Source organism: Vigna unguiculata, chromosome 9 (genome assembly GCF_037176805.1).
Source record: "Vigna unguiculata cultivar grain cowpea cultivar isolate G323 ecotype 2 chromosome 9, ASM3717680v1, whole genome shotgun sequence".
NCBI classification, from domain to species: domain Eukaryota; kingdom Viridiplantae; phylum Streptophyta; class Magnoliopsida; order Fabales; family Fabaceae; genus Vigna; species Vigna unguiculata.
The window spans coordinates 20,787,058-20,808,011 of NC_140800.1; the positions used below are offsets into that span (position 1 = coordinate 20,787,058).

The following is a 20,954-nucleotide window of genomic DNA, read 5'->3' on the forward strand; positions in this document are numbered from 1 at the left end:
TGACTTTAGTGTATTTTGCCATGATTCTGTTATTGTTTATTTTTTACCTTAACAAATATTTCATGTGATAATAAATGAAATATAATTTCATAATAATATTTTATTTGAGACTATAATTTTATAATTTACTATTAAATTTAAATAAAAAATATTGTAGCAAAAATTAAATATTAAATATTAAATTTATTTATGAATTTATAAATATTAAAATAAAAATTTAAATAGAATCAAATATGTTATCCTAATTTAACTACCGGCATTAGCTATATAACTTTTGCTATGTTGACTTTTTGACACATCTCCTAATATTTCTAAGACTATTTCCAATTAATGATATATAGGAATAGTTTAAACATATTAGTTTATTACTAATAACAATATTAATAATACTAATAATAATATTAATAAGGCTAATTCTAATTTCAATGTTGATAATAATAACAACAATAATCATAATTATATTAATAATAATAATAAAATATAAATAATGATTATAGTAATAATAATAATAATAATGTAAATCATGTTAGAACTCCATTGAAGTTGTGGGGAAAAAACTATGACACAACAATCCACCATATTTCAAGTCCTTCAATTACTCACCCAATTGTATATTTTGGAAACAAAAGAACCATAGTGGGAAAACTTTCCCTAATCCTGACAAAATCTTTCAGATATAGATATTTTATTTCATTTCACACCTCTTGATTTTTTTTATCGTAATTTATATTAAAATATTAATGTAATATTCTTATATTTAAATAAATAATTATGAGTAATTTTTATATAAAAGTTTTAATGATATGAGAAAAAGATAAGTAATTAATTATGAGTACTTTTATATAATATATTAAATAAAATTAAAATTTATAATTAAATTTCTGAATTATAAATTACATTAAAATAAAATGTATACATATATGAATTGTTGTTAAATTAAGATGTAGATATATTATACAATACAATAAAATTAATGTTTAAATTTTTCAATAGAAGCATATACAGATATAAACCTATAAACAATTTAAACCAGAGAAAGAGGTTTAATTATTGATTTAATTATTTAGTTTTATTTCATTTTTGTCTTTAATTATTTTAGGGTTTAATTTAATTTTTCATTTTTTTAAAAATGATATTTGATCCACATGTTATTTTCGATTTAATTTAGTCTTCTTCTTTTTTAAAAATATCCAATTTTATCTTTTTTGAATTTAAGATCAAATTATTAATTGAGTTTAATTAATATATATATATATATATATATATGGATATGTTAAATTATTTTTTAGTATTTATATAATTTTAGTATTTAAGTGAAGTAATTTGATATATAAATTATACAAAATTAGTTTAACGTGTATACATGATTATATATAAGCTTAATTATATTATTATATTAAGTGTTATTTTTATAGTTGATTATAAATACAATATTTAATTTTAGAATGACAATATAAGAAAGTTAAATCTTAAATTGTGTATATTTTTATTACAATAGTCATTTAACTATAAATAAGTAGTATTTTTCTAACATCTATTTCTTAAAATTAAAGTAGTAAATTATATTAATCTTAGTAGTCATTTACAATATATTGTTGATTTACTTGTTGTAATTGATACAAGAATGACATTAATCGATGAATGGGTGAAAATTGAACGATTAAGATATTTTAGTTTCTTAAAATACTTTTAATGAGTTATTATTGTGTAATTAGGGTTGGATTATTATTCTTTAGTTATTATTGTTTATTAAACAAATATTAAATAAAAAATATGTTTCCCAAGATATTATTGCACTTATTGTTTGGTAGACCAATATTAAATAAAAAATGTGTTTGCTAAGGTATTACTGCACAGGTCAATTTTTTCTGTTTTCTTTGAACTTAAGGTTAAGAAAATTATTATAATAATAATTATTTTTAAATAAATAATTTATTTATATAATTATAGTTAAGTGTAATAATTGTGTAATTATATATATATATATATATATAAATATATATAATATTAAAAAAATATAATAATATTAGATTATACTAATAATAATTCTATTATTTGTATTAATAATATCAATATTAAATAATATTCCATGTTTAAAATTTACCATTAAACTTTGGAATATTATTATATTAAAATAAAATGTATATATATGTTAAAATAAAATATAGATATATTGTTCATTAGATCTCGTACACAATAATAATAAATAGTATTAAAATATTTAAATAATTAATCATAGGTATTTTTGGTAACAAAATAGTTTAAAAAAATAATATTATTTTATACTACCCTTTTAAATGAAAATAATAAAGTGTAATATTATTATTCGTTTTCTGAATGATTAAAATTCAAAAATAACATTTGAATATGACTTGGTTTAAATTTTAAAATTGACATATATGATTAAAAATTTGAATTAAATTTTTTAGTTAAATATTATATTAAATGAAAAAAATTTAATATAATCATATCACTCCATTTAAGTATAAAATGGTATTTAGAAATTGAAAAAAATTTATACATCAAATCACTCCATTTAAGTATAAAAAATTTAATTATTTAAGTGGAATATAAAAAGTAATTTAATATATAAATTATAACAAATTAGTTTAACATGTATATAATTATATATAAGCTTAATTATATTATCATATTAAGTGTTATAATTATATTTGATTATGAATATACTATTTAATTTTAGAATTATATAATATAAGAAAGTTAAAACTTAATTTTTGTGTGTATTTTTATAATAATAGTTATTAACTATAAATAAGTAGTATTTTTTTTTATATTGATTTCTTAAAATTAATGTAGTACATCATATCATCTTTGTAGTCATTTATAGTATTTTGTTGATTTACTTGTGATTGATGTAAAGAATGACATTAATTAATGGATGGGTAGAAGTTCTACTATTAAGATATTTTTAGTTTATTAGATTACTTTTAATTAATTGTTATTGTGTAGTTAGGGTTGGATTATTATTCTTTATTTATTATTGTTTAGTAAACCAATATTAAATAAAAAATGTGTTTCCTAAGGTATTATTGATTATTTTTTGATAGACCAATATTAAATAAAAAATGTGTTTGCTAAGATATTATTGCACTGGTCAATTTATTTGTCTGTTTTCTTTTAACTTAAGATTAAGAAAATTATTATTTTTAAATGAAATGTATATATATTTCATAATGAAATGTATATATATTTTAAAATGCAATGTAGATATATTTCTTATTATGAATATCGTACAAAATGATAATACATAATATTAAAATATTAAAATAATTAATCATAGGTATTTTTGGTAATAAAATACTTTTAAAAAAAAATTATTTTATACTACTCTTTTAAATGAAAATAATAAAGTGTATATTTTTTTTTTGAATGATTAAGATTAAAAAATAACATTTGAATATGACTTTGTTTAAATTTTAAAATTGACATATATGATCAAATTTTTAAATTAAATTTTTTAGTTAAATATTATATTAAATGAAATACTTTAGTTTTTTATTTATTTGTAAATTTATGACAAAAAAAAATAATGGTACTATATTCATTTAGTTTGTAAATATATTACAAAAAGATATTTAGAAATAGAGAAAAAAAAACCAAAAAATACTTTTAAAAATGAAAAGATAAGACAAGACAAATAAATGTAAGTAACATATGATCTAATAATACAAAATTTAAACTATTTAAAATATCGGTGCATCATAATGACTTACTGACTTTGTTTGTTTTAAGTAATGAATACTACAAATAGATAAGACTATAGATCAATACTACAAATAATAAATAATGATAAGACTATAAGGTAATATTTGACAATGACTTTGTTTGTTTGTTTTAAATTATAAATTTGACACTATAATTAATTAGTGTTATGTAGTAAAATAATATTATTTATAATTAAAATTTACAATTAAACTTTTGAGTTATATATTATATTAAAATGAAATATGTATGTGTGAGTTATCATTAAAGTAAGATGTAGGTATGCAATATGATTTTTTGCAAAACAGATACAGCATAAAAAGTTAATAGTCAAAATTTTAAAATAGAGAATAATTAAAAATGTATTGACATATGGATTCAGAAAAAAGTAAAATTAAACTTAAAATATTTTAAATAAAATAACATGTAAACATAATAAAATGTAAATATATTGTGAAATGATGTGATTCCTAATAAAAAAGTTAGAGTATCATGATTTTGATACTTCTTTACATTTAGAGGCCTTTGTTGTTGTTTTTTTTTTTATAATTTTTGTTTCGAGAAAATTGTATTATTGTTATTACATTTATATAAATACATTTTATATATATATATATATATATATATATATATATATATATATATATATTATATAATTATATGTAATATGTAGGTGTAATATAGAAATAAAAAGTTGAATAGTATAAAATAGATTTAAATAGTTGTATTATTATATGCATTTTTAAATGTAAACATTTTGCATATTAAAATATATAATAATAATAATTAAGTAGATGTATAATTATGAATTTAAGAAATTATTTTATATAATGTTGACATAAATAAATAATTGAAATGATTATTTCTTATGATTAAAAGTTAAAAATAATAATTAAATATTTGTATTGTATTCTAAAAGCTAATTACATGTTTGACTAAGGAATTTTGAATATTATTTTAAAATTATTTGAATTGAATAGTTATATTATAATTGTTTTTAAAATTTGTAATTATTTTTTATATATTTTTTCTTAAAAATAGATTAGTTATACCAATTTCAATTTTTAAGTTGAAGCAGTCTAACACTAAAGACTTTTTTTAGATGTGAGAATGGTTGGTGTGCATTTGTGCAGATGTGAGTTTCTCTAGCTTATCTACTTTATTATTATTGTTAGCTGGAATACTTTATACATAAATCTTATATTATAGGACCAGTAACGGTAAAAACACAATATTTGGTAAAATTCCAAACATGGAGTGTACAACAAATAAATATCTACCATGCACACTCACTTCTTTTTCATTAAATATAATATTATTGTTACTATTAATATATTTTATCGTCACTAGGGATGGTAACGGGACGGGGCGGGAACGGGTTTCGCTATCTCATACTCATCTCCGCATAAAAAATTCATCCCCATCCCCGTACCCAAACCTAACGGGTATCAAACTTTTGTTACATCCCTATCCCCACCGGGTAACGGGTATAATCTCGTACCCATACCCGTACCCGTGTTCTAACTACTTCAATATTAATTTTTATAAAAGAAAAAAAATTACGGTAAAAAAAACATAATATTATCAAATATTCAATATTAGGAGGATGATTGTTTCTTCCATATCAAATACTTTGAAATAAATTATAATTGTCAACATTTTATATTAGAATACCAAATAAAATTTCATGAGAACCAAAACATTTATTAAATTTGCAAACTACAACATTGATGAACTTAGTTGATAAAATTAAAAAATATTTCAAAAAAAATATAAAAGAAAAACAAATATTCAAATTAAAATATATTTTAAATGTTTGTTTACTTTAATTTTTTAAATTTTAATGAATCTCTTTTTTATACACTAATAAAAGTTATAATACATCAAAATGACACAAAGAACAAATAATAAACATAATAATAAAATTTTGACATAGATTTTGTATCTTTTGAACTTCAATATATGTTGGATAGTGACAAAAAAATATTCATAGCAATTACATTAAATTTTTATATTGTAGTAAATTAAAGTTATTTATACAATTAAAGTGAAAAAATTACAGTATGATTAATAATGAGTTATAAAATAACAAATAATTAGATAGAATATATCGAAATATTATTCTATATGATGAAAATAAATAATAAATAAAAATATTAAAAAACTAACAAATGTGTGTTTTAGAAATAATTTGAGAGACTATTGAAAGAAATCACACAAAGAAAATTAAATGTATAATTAAGGTATGATAAGATGAAAAATACCTTAGAGAACTAATTATTAAATTATTTTTGAAGTGGTTAAAATTAAATAGAAATATCATTAGTGACAAAAAAATTTGTCATTAAATTACAAATAAATTAGTAATTAAATTGGTCACAAATCAAGTACCGATTCGATCATTGTATCGGTCATTGATTTAATCATCGATTCAGATAATAAATCAACTACTACCACCAATGACAAAAAATAGTGACTGATATGGGTTACTGACTAAATCAGTCACTATTTCATGTTTTTCTTGTAGTTAATTATCATATACTATTCCTAAATATCATTATATATATATATATATATATAATTTTAACGACTTTAAACATAATTTAAAGTGAAAAAATTATAGTATGATTAATAATGAGTTATAAAATAAAAAATAATTAGATAGAATATATCGAAATATTATTCTACATGATGAAAATAAAAACAATAAATAAAAATATTAAAAAACTAACAAATGTGTGTTTTAGAAATAATTTGAGAGACTATCAAAAGAAATCGCACAAAGAAAATCAAATTTATAATTAAGGTATGATAAGATGAAAAATATCTTAGAGAACTAAGAAAACTTTTCAAATATCAACATATATACTCAATGATTGAAAAATAACGAAAATTATTTTAATGAAACAAAAGAGTTCTTCAAATTAAACAAAAATTAATAATAATAATAATAATAAGTAAATAATTTTTTTATATTACCTTAAATTGAGATATAAACATTCTCATGTGAAAGGAAAATATATAATAAATAAAAATATTAAAAAATAATAGAAATATTCAAATGTGAGGCATAATTTTTTTTTAATTAACATACATCATTTTAACATAATTACATAAAGGTTATGATAAGATAAAAAATATATTGGAAATGCGAATGAGTTTCATCACAAACCAAATAATTAAAAGAAATAAAAAATAGAATATATATATATATATATATATATATATATATATATAGTTACTTAATTAATTGTGAATATTTTAATAATTTAAACGAGAATGGAGATATGGCGGAGACGGGTATTATGGCGGGGATATGTACATCCCTATACCCATCTCCATACCCAACTGAAAAAGTCGGGGATTCCCCATACCCATATCCAGTCAATGCGGGGATTTCCCGTCAAAACGGGGACGGGTTCAGACAATACCCACGGGGACGGGTTTATTTGCCATCTCTAACGTCACAATCAAATACTTTAATTATTTTAATGGTTATATTAAATTGTTATTTTTTGTTCAACTAAATGTCTCAGATTATAAATTTTAATTTCTGTGTCAAATATTTTTAATTAAATTCTTATCTGAACCTCTTCAATCAAGACATGACCACAAGTTATATACAAGTATAATTATGTAGTTATAAAAAATAATAGTATTTAAATCACTTACTTCTGTAAATAAAGTGATTTAGTATGTAAATATATTTTTTGAAATATTAATATTCAAAATTAATTGAAATATATACTGCAATTAAAAGACATAATAAAATTTATAGATAAAATATATTACATATATATAAATATAAAATTATTTAAAGTACATTAAAGAAAGTTATTTACATTTTAGAGAAACATAGAGTCTGCAACTGGAATTTTCAATACAATTGTTTTCATGCAATAAAATTTGAAAAACAGACTTCCTATAACATTCTTTTCTTTTCTACCGTCAAAGCCATTATGAGAGAATAATCTGTGTCACCAGCCAAATCCAACATTAGAATATCGTTAGTACAACACTTGAGGGTGAGTGTTTTTGCTTTGCCTACATAGTTTTCAAAGCGAACATCAATACCAGTTTCAAGTTTAAGTAATTGATTAATCTAATCAGTGTCTGTTCGCCTGATTAGAAAAATTGATTAAAGTAATTATCTGGGCAACTATTTGTACATCAATGTTCACGATCCTAACTGCTTCTGCTTTGCCACTGATTCTTACTTCGTTGTACTTTTGGCACCCCACATAAATTTGGCAAGCTACTTTCCCTTTGATAATAATAATAACAATACCCATAACAATAATAAAAATAATAATAATAACTTTACTAAAACTACAAATATTAATAATAATACTAATACTATGATTAATTGAAATAATATACTAATACAAATGGTAAAACACACATTAAATAATTATTTATCATCTAATTAAATAAACACATAAAACACATATAAAGGAATGATAAACATGATTGTTTGTATTATTAATCATCACTCATTATTAAGTTCACCAACAACTTGATCAAACCACATACTCATTCATTCAAATTTGATAACTTGAAAGAAGAAGAAAAGCTTAAGTGCTACTAAATAGGTAGAGGGTTCTATGAACATTTATATTTGTTGCCATAAGTCAAAGGATCCATGTATCATTTGACACACTTTTCTTTTATTTATATAAGTTCCAAGAGGAACACATATACAAGCACAACTTCATCCTTGAGTGCAATTGACACCTACTCAACAATGGAAGGAAATCTGAAAAAAAATGCAGAGAAAAGTTTTCAATAATTACTTCAGTGTATTTCAGTTAGCATTTAAAAAGAATGCCATTAATAAACAAAGGTTCTCTCACATGCATCATGAGATGTGAGAATGACTAACATTGTTAAACATGCTTTAGATCAGGGTTTTCATTGACCACAAACAAATTTGATAAGTACTTCTGACTAATATATAATTTCAAACATAAGGTAGCTTGTGTCTTTATTCTTAAACATAATTAACCAATTCTAATCCATGTCATTTGAAAGTACACCGACCAAAATACATTAAAAAAAGGTGACAAAAGTCATGCCATTCAATAACAATAGGCCTTGTAGAGGTTGTCTGAGAGACATACCCTTAATTGACTTCATTCTATTACCCCTCACACTGATTCCAAATTCTCCTATCAAGACATTCATCATGCTGAACATCTTCTTGGAGCTTCAGATTGATTGTCAAGTCAATGTCAGCTACCCCTTCCAATATTTCTTGCACCAAAAAACATAAGCTATAATTTTGAGTTTTACATTGCTTCTGTGAAGCAAGAATCACAAAATAGAACAGTTGTAACTTAAACACATAAAAGGGTGAAAAGGCAGAAGGCAAGAGAATTAAAGCCTTCAAAAAGTCTACAAAGTGCTTTATTCACAACAATCATGAAGAGAAAAAGCATCAAGTTAGTTCCCGGTTTTAATCAAAAAGTAATCAATTGGGGAGACGTCATTCCTCACCTAGAACAGGGAGCCATTCAACTTACTTTCTTGAATTCATGTATGTACATCTTCATTGGAATTCCATTTTTTCCAGCTGCAATAGAGGTTGTATGACTGCCACATGAAGATGCACAACACCATCATCCTTTCCTCACACCGCAATCTGCATCATAATCTGCACCATAGAAATGACCAACTTTTAGTCATGATGAGAAGAACCCTTTTGACAGAAACTATATTAGAAATGACCAATCTTTAGTCATTATGAGAAGAACTCATTCGACAGAAACTATGATGCACCACAAAAATAATGAACAAATTGGTTTACTTTAACCCCTACATAATGCACAAACTGAAAAACACTAATCATTATCAGAGGTAGAAAAGCCCGAATTAACGCACAACAAGACTAAATTTGAGGTAGAAAAGTTAGGAGCGCAAAAAAAAGTGCAATAAAACTTTAAAATAAAAAATTAGTAATAGAGGTGCATAAAACTTTGGATTAATAAGCAAAATAGAAATAAAACTAACAGTATATTTAAAAAATATGCCTACATTGGAACCTAATCTGGGATGAATCACTCCACAATATTGAGGAATCTTTGGCATTTTGATATTTAACCACTGAGAGTTTGTCAAGAGTTTATATATACTTCTAGAATCAGTTGTAATTGTAATAATTAGTTACAACTAATTAGAAACATAAACACAACAGAAGTAGTACCAAATGCATAAAACCTATGCATAACTATTGGCTTGTAAAACTAACAATAAACCAAATTATAGTCCATGAGTAGTACCAAATGCTTTTAGTATTTTAAATATCTCAAATGATCACTTTTGTAGGAATACACTACATTAAAAGCACTAAACGAAGTAGCAATACAACCAACACACAAAGTCTGCAACATTTCAATATTGAAATATACTAATGTTGTTATAGTGAAAAAGTCAAGATTTAAAGTAAGTTCATGCCCACTAATACCCTTGCATTAAACAACACGTGGAATTGAAGTATAATATCATCCTTTCCTCTAAGACTTGTCAACAAATGATGTAGAATTGCCAACATTCAGCTGCTTCTTCCATTGGGATTTTAGTAGTTTCTAAACACCACATGACCATGCATTTGATGTTGCACCATCATAATCCCTATTATTAACAAACTGAAAAGCAATTGAGATGTATAAAATGATATATAAGGAACCATTAGATATCGCAAATATATTGAGATGTATAAGGAACCATTACTAAAATGTCTTATTCATATGACTGATATACTGCTACTATACACAGTTAGTGAGAAAATGCGCCACAACTTATTCATACGAAATAAACAAAACTACTTATTTCTTGTTAAGCTCGCTCTTCACTTTATTCGAACACATCCTGTGTTTCCTCCAATACCAGTTTCTACTTGGAACTTTACAACTAATCTTGAAACATCCTCTGAATCTACCATCCAACCAAGTTTTAACTAAACCAAATGAAACCTTAAATTCAATTAAAACATTAGAACCAAATCATTAGCTTATATGAAACTCAAGTGGTTTCAAGTCCAAACAAATGCACGAATCACACAACTTCTCAAGAAATTACATTTCTAAAATAATAGTTACAGATTACAAAATCACATTCAATAATTATACACACTAACTCCCAATTAAATCACTAAAGCTAATTCAATACCTCCAGCACATAGAAATTCCAAAATCCAATATCCCACTGGCTAACAAAATGCATCAATATCGAATGTCATGAATCAAACTTCAAGAAACAACTGTACAATTGACATCCCAATCACGAATTGCAACACCCACAATTTGGTCTCAACAGCCTATGACAAAAACCAATAGACTTAAATAACTAAAACATTTCTCCCAAATTTTTACAGTTCCATCCCTACCCTGGCTACACATATACAAAATAATGAATATCGATAAAGCAAAAACATATTTAGATACTAAAACAGAACCGGGGGAGATCAAGTAGAAATGATGCACCTGGCAAATTTATTGGTTCCGAGGGAAAAAACACAACCAACAACAATACCATGTGCAACACTGTGTAACCTGCAGTATAAAATTAATTTGTATCATGGATCATAATTTCTGAAAATGAATGATATTCTTCACAAATATGAATGCCCAAAAATCATAAGAACCAAGCACCATGCAAATGACATAATAAAATACATATAAGATGAAAGTGACCACTTTAAAGCTTCCTCCACAAACTCTAATTTCTAGAAAATTCAAATCTGCAGCACAAGACAAACAGGAACGTGAGTAGTACACTTAACCCAGGCCATCAATCCATTGCATTAATCAAAAGCTAATAAAAAAAAAGGAATACATAAATTATGCTCTCCATTCAACATCAAAAACTCATATTTCAATTTCAAACTAATTAGTAGCCCTACCATCAATTAAATCAAACATACATTCAATAAATTTCCAGGATCTCTTTTCAAACATCTCGAAACATTCAACCCTTCGATTGCATAAATCCATTAGCCTCAATCAATTTAAATTTAGCACCCAAAATACCCAAAAATTAAACAAAATCATCAATTTTCACTAAATGTGTTATAAAACCTAAAACACTTACCATTAAAATCCAGACGAACACCAATGTAACCATAAAAAATAGTTGCAAAAAACATTAGCACATACAGAAAAATGAAACAAAATCACAAACCCTAAAAAAAAAACTTTTGGGGAAAAGTTATAGCTAGCATTCCACCTTTCTCAATAAAGTCCTGTAAATCTCTACACCAATGTAAATTCACACACATACGAACAAAAATAAATACTAAAAATTATAACCATAATCAAACAGAGCTCTCGAAAAAGAAATGTACCCTTTTTACTAAAAGAAAACATTGTCTCTATTTCTGATCAAGAAAACTGTAGAACAAAAATACAAACACCAATTAATAATACAAAATAAAAAGGATTTTTAGAGAAGCCAGCATAATAAACGATTTTCTGTAGCCAAAAATAAATCTTGTTGGATCCAAAAACTTCAAAAATGAAAAAAAAATAATCGTACGCACCAACTTGATAGTAGTTGACGATCTTGATAGTCGATGATCTTCTTGGCATCAATTAAGGCATCATAGTAGTTTTGAAGGGAATCAAACTCATGATAAAACCCTACACCATCAAAGAAGAAGTACCCAAGTTTAGTAGAAAACAAAAAAACACAAAATAGTGAAGTGAGGGTGAGTGAAGCAAAACCCTAAACAGTGAAGTGAGGGTGGTTAAAACCAGACGAATAGAAACCTCATCAATGCACCACCGAAATCGGCAAACAAAACATCGCTAATGCACCACCAAAATCGAAAATCCACACCATTGCCCTTTCTTCCAAGTGCACGAACCACACCAGACACAATTTTAGTGCACTCTGTTGGCTTCAATGTCAATTTGAAATGGAGAAATGCAGCAGATAAATCCATAATCTTCCATTTTGAAAAAAAGGTAGATATACGTCAATCAATCATAAAAGAATTGAGTAGCAAAGATGAGCGGGAAACAAAATTTTACAATAAACCCATCGAATAGAATGAAATTATGGGGGTAAAACCGGAACTGAATCCATGGGCTGAAAAAGGGCAGAAACCAACTTTCAGCACGGGTAAAAAGACAATAAAACCAAAGAATGGAACACGTGTCAGATATTTAGATAGGGGTGTTAGGGTAATATCCCTAGTAGTTTGTTTTCTTAGTTTTTAAGTAGACAAGTTATTCTTTTAAAAATGTTAAAAGATAAAAGATATAACTAGAACATTAAATTCAATCCATGTAATGCAATAACGTCAAGTAATAAACGTTGAAAAAATAAATTAAATGATACATCGAATTTGGTAATTTTTATTTTATTTTATGAATAAGTTTTATATATTATGATTACCACAACCATTATTATAATAATTTATTCTATAATATTTTCTTAATTATCAAATAAATTACAAATTATTTTCAAGTAATAAAAAATAAAAACTTAAATGAAATGATACACCACTTTGTTATTCTTTTTTAACAGTTGAAAAGAATGTGTTATAATCTAACTTACCACAATTGAAGTACAATTAGGTTAAAAGATTATTGACGTAGCCTAACAATGAACAAATCAAATATAGCATTTTAAAAACTAATATATATGCTTAACCACCTCTACAGTAATTTCTTTTAAATAATTGGTCAATCATAAGTAATTAGGACTTTCTTGTAGTAAATATTTCAATTAGAAAACTTAAAATGTTATCAAATTTAATAAAAAATAATAATCTTTTCTATTTTTAATTTAAAATGCTTTTTTAAATATGTATTTATGGTTGAATAATTCTCAATGTTTCTATATATTTATATTTTTTATTTTTTAGACAATGATAATTTTACTAATATTTCATTATTTTTTTTATTAAATTATATTTCAATTATGAAACTAAAAAAAATTATCAAAACAATTAAATAAGATACTTTTTCTTTATTTTGAATTTAAAATACATTGAAAATGCTTCTATATTTTTTAATTTTTTCTGATTTTTTAATATAATTCTGTTATAAGATTTTTAAATTTTCTATTTTTTTAATATTTCTCCCTTAAGATTTTTAGAAAACTTGATGTTATTAATATTTTTTCTTATTTTCTTTCTATATCACAAGATTTCAATTAAAACAATTAAATTTTTTATCCAATAAAATAAAAAAAGTAACTTTTTTATTTTTATTTTTTAGTTTAAATTATTTTTAAAATATTGGTCTATTTTTAAATATTTCTCGTTTTTGAAATATAATTATATAATAAGCTTTTTAGTTAATTCTATTTTTTAAATTTTAGAAAATGATACTTTAGTAATATTTTATTAACTTTTTTTTTCTATAGCACAAGATTTCAATTAGAAATCATTTAAAACTTATCAAATTATGTTTTTAAGATAAAATATTTTCTTTTTCTTTCAAGATATAACAAGTTATTCTTTTAAAGATGTAAAAAGAGAAAAGATATAACTAGAACATTAAATTGAATCAATGTAATTGAATAACGTCAAGTAATAAACATTGAAAAATTAAATTAAATGATACATCCAATTTGGTATTTTTTTTATTTTATTTTATGAATAATTTTTATATATTATGATTACCACAACCATTATTATAATAATATTTTATTCTATAATATTTTCTTAATTATCAATAAAATTATAAATTTTTTTCAAGTAATAAAAAATAAAAATTTAAATGAAATGATACACCACTTTGTTCTTCTTTTTTAACAATTGAAAAGAATGTGTTCTAATCTAATATACTACTACAATTGAACTACAATTAGGTTAAAAAATTATTGATGTAGCCTAACAATCAGCAAATCAAATATAGCATTTTAAAAACTAATATATACGCTTAACCACCTCTACAATAATTTCTTTTAAATAATTGGTCAGTCATAAGTAAGTAGGACTTTCTTGTGGTACAATATTTCAATTAGAAAACTTAAAATGTTATCAAATTTAATAAAAAATAATAATCTTTTCTATTTTTAATTTAAAATGTTTTTTTCAATATGTATTTATGGTTGAATATTTCTCAATGTTTCTATATATTTATATTTTTTATTTTTTAAACAATGATAATTTTACTTATATTTCATTATCTTTTTTTTATTATATTATATTTCAATTATGAAACTAAAGAAATTTATCAAAACAATTAAAAAGATACTTTTTCTTTATTTTGAATTTAAAATACTTTGAAAATGCTTCTGTATTTTTTAATTTTTTCTCATTTTTAATATAATTCTGTGACATTCCATTTCAATAGATTAATCTACGAAATAAAACATCTCATATTTATAATGACGAAGAGCAAAGCTAACAGATGAAAAACCATAATCAAGGAATGCGCTTTTACAGTCATCCATAGGAGTACTTGAAAGGAATCCTAGGCATACAAGCATTCCATAACCAAAACAGAATCTAAAGATTCAACAATTATGCAAAAGAAAGGCTCCTAGAGCAAGGAATTACAAAGGCACTAGGGCCATATAACTGCTTCTGAGGGCCACAACAACAGACCCACTGAGCTGCACCGCTACCACCATCAGGCCTACCTCTAGAAGTATTTCCATCTGCTCCCACCATAAGGTGATCATCGCAAAAGGGAAATCAAAACAAGGGCACCCACAAAAAGGAAAGGGTAAGCTTATTATGAAATAACTTCGACATACTACAACAGGCAAGAATTTAAAACAATCTCAAACAGGCAACACAGAAGGTACAAATCATGTTATAGCAACCAAACAGGACACTATAACTTAATTATCCGGATACATATACTAAGATCGGATTCATTGGACGTTTGCACTTGTGGTGGCCTCTACTGCTCTGCAGAGCCATTGCCAATGGGTTTCACTCTACCACACACAAGGTTAGCCTTTAAGCGTCTAAGGCCATTACCCTGCCAGAGACTAGGGCCTCCTGCTACTCTTACCACTTAGGTCAGATTGCTCTACATGAGACTCACTGACCCTTTAGAGTTTCGGGATGCGGTCCTTACTTGAATCCATATCTTAATATATACACTACACACCACCATGAGATCTTCCCACGAGACTCATGGAATTACGCCTATCACATACAAATTTCAGGTCTCTTATACGATAACTGATGAAGGATTCACACCAACCAAGGATGGAGGCACATGCTTAAGAAGACTAAGCATGTTTAGAAAGGAAGTTCACTAATCCTTCATCCCTTTCATTTGTGTTTGTTATTTTTGATTCCCAAAGTTGACTTAGTTGAATCAACTTTAGTTGACTTGTTGACCTTTGACTAGGTTTGACTTGTTGACTATAGTTGACTTAACTTAAGCCAACATGCTAATTTATGTTTATTTGCTTTGTAGGTTAATTAGGAGTAAGAAAGCAATGCTAGGTGGCGCATGGTGATTGGGGAGCATAAATGATGTGGAGGAGAGAGTAAAGCAAAGGCATAAAGCATAAATTAAAAGGCATGAAGCAAGTGTACCTATGTACCTTTGGTCTCCTTTGTTTTTAGCACACTTTGGCCACTTTTTGGAGACTTATGAGACACATTCTTTGTCTCCTTTTGTGCTAGAACGAAATTAGCCTTGCACACACCATAGTTAGGTACTTTGTCTCCCATTTTTGTAACCTTATTTGACCTAGTTTCTAGAAGCTAGGGTTAGGTTTTTGTAGAGACATCCTTAGGTATCTTTTATTTGTTTAGAGGCCCCTAAACTCTTCTATATAAGGGGTGCTCCTAGACATGTAAAAGGGTTGAACATTTTGAAGTAAAAACACTCTTGTCTCTCAATCATTTGTGAGAGTTTCCTCCCTTGGGAGTGAATACTTTTAACCCTTATCTTGCATAGCAAGTGGCGACACACATCCACTCATCTTCAAGGTTGCCATGGCTTCTAGCCTAGCCTTGTAGTGGCGTGCTTCTCACATTTTTACCATTTCTTTCCTTTCCATTTTATGTGTTCTTCTTCCTTTAATTATTCTTGGTTTTCTATGGTTTATGTGCTTTCCATTTCCTTTTTGTTTTGAATCAATCCATCATCTTCTTCTCTTGAGCTTTGTGAAAGGAACCTTCACATCTAGATAGCTTGCTATCTTAATGTCCAGTGGGGATTTCACTTAGCTTTCTTAATCAACTCACACCATATTAAATAATTTTAAAAAGGACCAAGATAATCCTTCATCAATAACCACCACTTTTATTTCATACATCCAATTTTCATGCCACATTTCCACCACCCAACAGTTTCAAGCCATACCTTAATCCAATCATGCCACTTTCATTTCATACAACTTCAATAACACATGCATACTCATAATAACATTCAACCACAACAGTAACAGGGAATAAAAGTGAAATTTTGCACTGTTCTCGCTTAGGCTAAACGACTTCACTTAGGCGACCTTAATGATCTCGCCTAAGCTAGGCATTCTCGCCTGAGCGAGACTTGAAATAGAAGCACTGTGAGCACACCGTGAATCCTCGCCTAAGCAGACCCACCTCGCCTAAGCAGACCCACCTCGCCTAAGCGAGACCGCCCATCGCCCAAAACGTACATCCCTTTCCTGGACGAGAATGCGAGCATAGTACATCAGGTTTTCCTCGAGAACTCGCTTGGGCGAGTCACTCTCGCCTGAACGAGACGATGCATCGCTCAAAGCAGGAGCCCTCTGCCTGAGCGAGACACTCGAGCAGAACCTGGGCGAGTCTCAAACACTCTCGCCTAGGCGAGACGAGCTCGCTTAGGTGAGAATGACAGTACTCGCCACTGTTTCGCGCATGTAGCAGGAACACATACTTAAGAGAACATACAAAATGCAAGCAAGACAGTTTTCATACCATCCAAAACATCATTCAGCATCCAAAAGCATTCAACAAACCAAAAACAAGGAGAAATACTTTAAATAGTTAAAATACTAGCTTCCCTTACCTTTTTAGGCACAAGACAAAGGAGCAGTAACACAAAGAATGTAACCCAGGCACAACAGCTTCACGAGCTAAGATAGTGAGCTGAAATAGAAACCCTAGGACCCAAAACGAGTATAAGAAGATGAACTCTAACGTAACTAAAGCACCCAACTAGAAAGGGAAAGGAAGGCTATGGCAGCCTTGAAGAGTAACTTACTTGGAGACAGAACCGCTGTATCTAGCTCGAAGATGAAACAATCTATGTGCCCTAGCAGAGCTCTATCTTGAGTCTTGGGGGTTTGAGAGAGGGAGACAACTTCTGAAAAAAGAGACAAGTGGAACTGTGAGTAGCTGGAAGGGGTCTTGGGGTCCCTTTTTGGGCTGGCCTTGGGCCTACGAAAAGACCAGGCCCAATCAAAAATATAAGCTGGAAAAAGGGGGCTCACAATCTCCCCAACAACAAAATTTTTCGTCCCTGAAAAATAAGACTTACCAGAAAAGATGTGGGTATGAATTCCTCATGTCCTCCTCTAGCTCCCAGGTAGAGTCGCCTATCCTCAGGTCCTAGATGACCTTAACAAGACTAGTGGCTCTTCCCTTTTGCTCTTTAACTTGGCGGTCCTCTATAGCAACTGGTTGTACTTCTACTCGGAGATCTTCCCTGACTTGCACATCCTCCGCCTCCAACACATGTGACGGGTCAAACACATACTTTCTCAGTTGGGAGACATGGAAAACTGGGTGGAGATTAGCCAACTAGGGTGGCAATGCTATTTCATAAGCCACAGGCCCTATCTTTCTCAAGATCTGATAAGGACCCAAGAACTTAGGAGACAGCTTCCTTGAGCGGATAGCCCTCCCCACACCAGTGGTTTGGGTCACCCTCAAGAACACATGTTCTCCAGCCTCAAACTCTAAGGGTCTTCTCCTCCAGTCTGCATACGCTTTATGCCGACTCTGAGATGCTTGCAACCCGTCTTTCATTAATTGCACCTTCTCTGTGGTCTGTTGCAACAACTCAGGTACCACCAAAACCGATTCACCATCCTAGTACCAACATAAGGGAGTCCTACACCTCCTCCCATATAAAGCCTCATAAGGCGCCATTCCTATACTCGCTTGGTAACTATTGTTATAGGCGAACTCCACCAGCGGTAACACCTCATCCCAATTGCCAAGGTGGTCCAAGATACATGTCCTCAACAAGTCCTCCAAGGACTAAATCACCCTCTCTGATAGGCCATCCGTTTGAGGATGATAGGCAGAACTCATCCTCAGCCTGCTACCCATAGCCTCCTGTAGCGTCTGCCAGAACCTCGAAGTGAACCGGGGGTCTCTATCAGACACTATGCTACTGGGCACCCCATGAAGTCTCACTATCTCTCGGATGTAGAGCTGGGCCAATTTGGCCATAGACATTCTGAGATTCACTGCCAAAAAGTGAGCAATCTTCGTCAACCGGTCCACCACCACCCATATAGCATCATGTGCTCTCACGGTGCAAGGCAAGTAGGTAACAAAATCCATAACTATGCTATCCCACTTCCACACCGAAATATCCAAGGGTTGGAGCATTCCACCAGGTTTCTGATGCTCCACCTTAGCCTTTTGACAAGTCAAACAGGCCGATACGAACTGTGCAACTTCCTTTTTCATGCCTTGCCACCAAAAGTTCTCCTTGAGGTCTTGGTACATCTTAGTCATGCCAAGATGCAGACTAAGACGACTCTTGTGTCCCTCCTTAAGAACCAATCTCCTCATCTCAGCATCATCTGGCACACAGACTCTTCCTCTGAACCTCAACACACCATCACTACCCAAGGTAAACTCCTTGGCCTAATCTGATCCCAGCAGCTCTTTCACCTTCTGTAGACTAACATCCCTTGCTTGCCTTTCCTTGATCAAGCTCAGGAAGTCACTAGATATAACCAAGGTGCTACACCTAATGAATTCTGGCTCCAACTCAAACTGTAGCTTCATGTCTCTGAAGCTCTGAAGCAACTCCATCTCTTTTATCATCAAGTGAGCCACATGCATTGTCTTCCTACTCAGTGCGTCTGCCATCACATTCGCCTTCCCTAGGTGGTAGAGAACCTCAAAGTCGTAGTCCTTCAAGAATTTTATCCACCGCCTCTGCCTCATATTCAACTCTTTTTGATCAAAGAGGTACTTCAAGCTCTTGTGGTCACTAAACACACGGAACTGCACACCATACAGGTAGTGCCTCAGATTTTCAAAGCAAAGACCACTGCCGCTAGTTCTAGGTCATGAGTGGGGTAGTTCTTCTCATGAACCTTCAACTGCCTAGAAGCATAAGCCACCACCTTCCTTTCTTGCATCAAGACGCAACCCAGACCCTGATGAGAGGCATCACAGTAAACCTCGAAGGGTTTGCTCACATCTGGAATGATCAAAACTGGAGCACTCGTCAACCTCTGCTTAAGCTACCTAAAGCTATCTTCACACCTATCAGTCCATGCAAACGGTTGGTCCTTCCTAGTTAGCTTTGTCAGGGGTGCCACTATCTTGGAGAACCCCTCTATAAACCTCCTGTAGTAGCTAGCTAGACTCACGAAACTCTGAATCTTCGTCACTGACTTGGGACACTCCTATTGTACCACAACCTCCACCTTAGCTGGATCCACAGCTATACCTTGAGCTGATATTATGTGCCCCAAGAACTGCACCTCTCTCATCCAGAAGTCACACTTCGACAACTTGGCAAACAACTACTTCTCCCTCAAGATACCAAGCACTATCCTCAGATGCTCGGCATGCTCCTCATGTGTCCTGGAGTAGATGAGTATGTCATCTATAAAGACCACGACAAACTTATCTAGAAATGAGCGGAAGATCCTGTTCATATAATCCATGAACAAGGCTGGAGCATTGGTCACACCAAACGACATAACCACATACTCGTAGTGCCCATACTTGGATCTAAAAGCAGTCTTCTCCACATCCTCTGCTTTCACCAGAATCTGGTGATAACCCGACCGGAGGTCAATCTTGGAGAACACCGACGCCCCCATGTAGCTGATCCATCAAATCATCTATTCTTGGCAAGGGATACTTGTTTTTGATAGTCAGCTTATTCAGTTGCCTGTAATCCACATACAATCTCGAGCCGCCATCTTTCTTCTTTACCAACAAAACTGGCGCTCCCCACGGCGATGCACGTGGCCGTATAAACTGCTTCTCAAGCAATTCCTCTATTTGCTTCTTTAGCTCCGCCAACTCCGCAAGAGCCATCAGATAAGGGGCTATCGACATGGGGCTCGCTCTTGGTACCAAG

At 29.2% G+C, this 20,954-nt stretch overlaps 1 long non-coding RNA gene across 1 annotated transcript; it reads right to left on the reverse strand.

Annotated features, from left to right (window-relative positions):
* Window positions 1–8,228: 8,228 nt before the first annotated feature.
* Window positions 8,229–10,339, reverse strand: LOC114186693 (uncharacterized). Its single transcript, XR_014984409.1, has 3 exons — window positions 10,187–10,339; window positions 8,844–9,376; window positions 8,229–8,479 (listed from the first exon to the last, which is right to left on the reverse strand). It is a non-coding gene; the product is annotated as an uncharacterized LOC114186693 (long non-coding RNA).
* Between the last annotated feature and the right edge of the window lie 10,615 nt (window positions 10,340–20,954).